Source organism: Triticum aestivum, chromosome 4A (genome assembly GCF_018294505.1).
Source record: "Triticum aestivum cultivar Chinese Spring chromosome 4A, IWGSC CS RefSeq v2.1, whole genome shotgun sequence".
NCBI classification, from domain to species: domain Eukaryota; kingdom Viridiplantae; phylum Streptophyta; class Magnoliopsida; order Poales; family Poaceae; genus Triticum; species Triticum aestivum.
The window spans coordinates 754,087,486-754,093,485 of record NC_057803.1 but is presented as its reverse complement, the minus strand read 5'-3'; positions in this window follow the sequence as shown (position 1 = coordinate 754,093,485).

The window sequence follows — 6,000 nt, the reverse complement described above, 5'->3', positions numbered from 1 at the left end:
ACCTCATATCACTTTGCGGCCTCACGCACGGTATCCCCACGGGTGTCGCCTTACCTTTGCCCGGGACCGTTTGCGCCTTTTTGGCACACGTATATGATAGTGTCGCTAGCATCCATATGATAAGGAGCCTGGGCTGACATGGCTAGTCGTAAACCCAAAGTGGCACAAACTTACAGGGACAGGCATCCATGACCCAACATCGAACGTGTCGGTCATCAGCGAGTGAATCCAGGCTGTAGCACTGGGCTAGCAGGACTCCGGTGAACCGGGCTGTAGCGGGCTAACAGGACTTCGGTATTCATCGCGTGACATTTCCCCGAAGGGACAGACACAGGAACGAAGAAGGACACATGCCGGATAGCCTAAGTGTTCCAGAGCAGTAGCAAGCTACCATGGCTCAGTGGAAGCACTAGGAGACATTTCCCGGTAAGAGAGGCTACTAAGGATAAACAACTAGATAGTCAGATCCCACACATACCAAGCATTTCAATAACATACACACAATATGCTCGATATGTGCAAATACAACATGGCATCACAACATGACTCTACAACTCAAGTATTTTATTCAATAGGCTCCGAGGAGCGAGATATTACAAACATGGGTCTCATGACCCAACACTCAGAGTATACAAGTCAAAGCACAAGCGGAAGCTTAACATGTCTGAGTACAGACATCTACAAATGAAAAAGGCTGAGAAGCCTGACTATCTACCAGATCCTGCCGAGGGCCCAAGATCGTAGCTGAGGTAACAAGCTAAACGTCGAAGTCCACGTGGAACTACTAGCGAGACTGAAGTCTCTCTACAAAAATATAAATTAAGCAACGTGAGTACAAATGTACCCAGCAAGACTTACATCAGAACTAACTACATATGCATCATTATCAACAAAGGGGGTGGTGGGTTTTAACTGCAGCAAGCCAGCTTTGACTCGGTGGCTATCCTGAACTACTACTGCAAGTAACTCTTTTGAGGTGGCGCACACGAGTCCACATATTCACCATATCAATACACCACTATGGATCCGCTCCCGTCTTCCTACGAGAACGCCATCCATAGCACTCACGCTTATCTTGCGTATTTTAGAGTATCCACTTTCACTTGTCTATGAACTGTACAGGCAACCCAGAAGTCCTTTACCGCGGACACGGCTATTCAAATAGATGATATTAACCCTGCAGGGGTGTACTTCTTCACACACCCTCTCACCACTTACTGCCGTTTACACGACATGTACTCGACAACCTTCAAGCGGAAGCCCAGCGAGGGTGTCGGCCGCGACCTGACTAACCACACAAGTCTCTCGTCCAGGTTTATCGCCTATTCGGGTTCCATCCGCAAGGAGATCCGGCCGGGGTGTCGCTCATGGCCCCAAACAATGTGAGCAGGGTTCCCAAGCCCACCATCCGGGTGCCACTTGGTACACCGTGCCACTGTGCCTAGTTTGTCCCAAGCCCACCTGTACCGGGTGCCACTTGGTAGACTACTAACACTACCTACAAACACCAGAAACTAGTTGCAACTCCTGGACAGAGATCAAGTTGATTAATAAATCGAGAGAGCTTGGAGCGCCTGGAGCCCAATGTGTGGTAGTAACTGTTCATGGATCACAAACACAGCACTTAGTTCCTGAGAACGGCTTCAATGAGACAACCCACCATGTACTCCTACATGGCCTCTCACCGCTACCTTTACCAAATCATGTTCACACACTTAGCTCACACACAGTAGGACATGTTCACACACCTCCAATTCATCCGCGATGAATCAGACCTGACTCAACTCTAAGCAGTAGCAGGCATGACAAACAAGCATGAATGAGTAGGCACATCAGGGCTCAAACAACTCCTACTCATGCTAGTGGGTTTCATCTATTTACTGTGGCAATGACAGGTCATGCAGAGGATAAAGAGGTTCAACTACCGCAGCATGTAACAGTTGTATCGTTGTTGTCCTAATGCAGTAAAAGAGAGCAGGAGCGAGAGAGTGGGATTGTATCGGAATGAACAAGGAGGTTTTGCTTGCCTGGCACTTCTGAAGATTATATAGCTCTTCATCGGTGTCATTGATCTCATCGTCGGAACCACGTCTACTGAGAGGGAACAATTACCGGCAACAGAGAGGAAACATAACCAATGCAATGCAACATTATGATGCATGATCATGACATGGCAACATGCTGGTGTTTTGAGCTAATGCAGCTAGCAACAAAGTTAAATGAAGTTGGTTTGAACCCTAAGTTCAAATCCAAACTCCATATGTGAAATTCAAATGTCATTTATATGATTTGTCCTAAACATCAGCCATAAGTTGTTCTAACATGCATGAAAATGATACAGATGGATAGATTGGATTTTTCTCATAATTTTTCATATATAATTTGTTTCATTTGGAGTTACGGTTGATTTTATATGATTTTTAGAAGTTTTGGATATTTTCTGAAATTAAATAAATCAAATAGATTTATTTAAAATCCAGAAAAGCATTACTGCATCAGCCTGACGTCAAAATGATGTCATCAGGTCAACAGCGTCGGCCCAGGTCAAACCTGACGCCGGGACCCACTGGTCAGTGACTAGGCTAATTAAGAGAGACTGTTAGTGCTAATTTAATCCTAACTAAAAGTGTTTAGTGGGCGTGGGCCCACATGTTAGTGACCCAGGGGTTAATTAGCAGGGTCATTAGCCCCTAATGACGGCCCCACGTCAGCACGTCGGAGACCAGCTGGCGGCGACCACAGAACATGGCGGGGGCACGCCGGACTTGCGCTAGAAGCGTCGGTTTAGCGCGCTGAGGGCACTGGGGCATAGCCCTCGCTCTTGCGCATCCAGAGAGCCAAGTGGGAGGGGCTGGGGTGGAACGAACTGCCGGAGTCGAGCTCGTGGCGGCGGCCGGCGTTCGGGAGCAGTCGAGTACGGTGCTAGAGGGCACGGGAGGCGGAGCTACTGGTGGCTGCAAGTTCATGGAGGCGCGCTGAGCATACTGGTGTGCTCAGATACGGCTGCAGGGCCCATGGCCTCGTCTGCACCATCGCCGGCGGCGAGAACCTCGCGGCTTCGGTGGAAAAGGCGGCTGGAGGAGGATAACAACGGCGGGGAGAGAGGGGTTCGGAGCAGGGGCTCACTGTGAGGTCGCAGAGCAGGTCGGCGTGCTCGGGGAGGCGGCGGAGATGGCGAATCGGACGGCGGCATCCGGCGGCCGTGGTCAGGGAAGAAGGCCACAACGTCGTCTTGGGGCCGTTCTGGCTCATGTAGCTCGGCAAGGGGGGGAGAAGAGGTTGCGACGGAGCCTCTGAGAGCATCGGCGGGGCGAGGCAGTGGCTGTGGCCTCGACGGTGCTCGTCGGCGGCAACGGCTGCGCTCGGCGGCTACGCGTAGGAGAAACAGAGGAGGGGGAGGGAGAGCAGCGAGTGAGGGAGAGGAGAGAGGGGCCACGAGGCGTCTCCAGGCGCTTGAATGGGGGCGGGGAGGAAGTAGGAGGTGGAAGCAGGAGGTGGCCGCGGCTCGGCTGTGCGCGCACCATGCGCAACGCCAGTAGGCGCGAGGAAGACGACGCGCGACGGGGTGGGCTCGGCCTAACAGGCCATATACTGTAGCAGGTAGGCTAGGTAAGTTCCAGGTGAGCCTCTGTTCTTTCCTATTTTTATTTCCTGTTTTCTATTTTTCTGTAACTTTGTGGCTTTTCTAAAAATACTTAGGCATTTTAAAAAATCACCAAACTGCACATGCCCATTGTTTAGAACATATCCAACATGGAACATTTCAGTTTGGGATTATTTGGATGTTTAAAATATTATATAGCATTTAAATGCCCAAATGCAATTACAGTATGATTTAATTCAGTGACCCAATGTTGTCCTAGAAAAATGTGAACCAATTTTGCCAGAGGTTCTAACCCAGGACAAAAATGATGGACATTTTAGAAGGGCATTTCAGGTTCATTGAAAAAGATTTCAGTAAACCCTAGTTGTCTTCAGTGGGAGTGATGGGGGTTCTGTCATCCCCATTTCAACTTTCTGTGAAAAGTAAACATGATGCAACACCAGATGCTAGCACTAGGCATGGCCAGAGCTAGGTATGTGACACGGGGCATCTGTGTCACCGTGTTCATGTCCATTACTTTTAGTATGTGACAGCACACAATGTCATCCCGTTCAAACTTGCAGCATTGGCAGTAGTATTCGCCTTGGCCGATCGAGGCTTTCACGAAGTAGTTCTTTCCCTTGTCCGGGTCCTCAGGTTCTGAATCTGACATGCCCAAAATAGAACACACCTTGAACGTATGTTCGTCCACCTGGAAAGCCGTGAACATGCTGGAACGCTTTATTTCTTCCTGGAATCTGCAAGTTATGTGTGTTTTTTGTTAAACTATGGTGTGCTGTTTTTTGTAGCACATTATGTTGTCGTGGCTTATAGAAGCACATTTCGTTTGAACATGACAACTGTAGTACATTAAACATGGCAACTGTAGTACATTAAACATGGCAACTGTAGTACATTAGACATGGCAACTGTAGTACATTAGACATGGCAACTGCAGTATATTAGACATGGCCACTGCAGTACATTAGACATGGCAACTACAGTACATTAGACATGGCAACTGCAGTGCATTAGACATGGGAACTGCAGTGCATTTTCAACTGGTCATTGTCATTCCATACAAACACCCCCCACTAGAAGCACAGTGCATAAAATATGGCAACTACATTTATTAAACATGGCAACCTCAGTTGAGTAAACATGGCATTTGTATTTTCAGTAAAAATGGCAATTGCATTTTCAGCAAACATGGTAAATGCAGTTCAGTAAACATGGCAAAATGCATAACATTTTCAATTGGCATTGCCATTTGCATACCAACATGCCCATTGGAAGTACATTGTATTACACATGGCAAGTGCATTTCATTGAACATGGCAACTGTAGCTGATTAAGCACGGCAAAATAGTAGTTCACTAAACATGGCAACTGTAGTTGAGTAAACATGTCAAACAGTAGTTCATTAAACATGGCATCCTCAAATCACGGCTACTGCATTGCATTCTATATGGCCTCTACTGCCTTCATACTTGTGCAAATAAGATTTGCAACGGAACTGACTTATTTGTTGAAGATCTTGTTGGTATATATCTTGCTCATTTGCCTCTCCATCGGTAAATACGTTAACAATTTTGGCTGCTTTAGCACGGTGTTCGCTTCTTGCTGTAGCTCAGATCCCAGTATTTTTTGTTGCAAAGTTGTGTACTGCTTGGCAAACTACAGCAATGAGTTGCCAGGGCTCACATATCGCTTCAAAACAGCATTGAACTCCTCGCTGCGCTGCGTAGTCTGCAGAAGAGGGAAGAAGCACTGCATGAAGTAGGCCGGCACCTAGTACATTCGCTTCTCCCACAGGCTAGCAAGAGTCTCATTGTCTTGGACTTGATATGTTTCAATCATGGCCATCCAGCTCCTTTCAAACTCCTCCACTGTCAAGCTGTGGTCCACGCACAGCTCGAATGCCTTGTGCAGCTCTCGACGGTCAGCAAAGAACGGTCCTAGCGTCTCCTCAGCCTTTTTTATAATGTGCCACCTGCAGTGCCTGTGCACTGCCAACGGAAAGACCCCCTCTATGCCTGCACGCATGCTAAAATCCTGGTCTGTTATTATGTTCATCGGTGCAAGTCCATCCATGCACTCCAAGAAGGTCTTGAACAGCCAAACGTACCCATCCGTGTCTTCATTCCGAACAAGCCCACATCCGAACTGCAATGACTGATTGTGGTTGTTTATTCCTATGAATGGAGCGCACGGCATCTTGTACATATTAGTGAGATAAGTCGCGTCGAATGAAATGCAATCTCGGAAACATTTGTAGGCTCTTCTTGCAGCACCATCCACCCAATACATATTCCTGACACGGTCCTCATCGTCCAATCTTATCCTGTAGAAGAAATCTGGATCTTCCTTCGCTTTCTCATCGAAGTAGGCCATCGTGGCTTCAATGTCAGCCAACT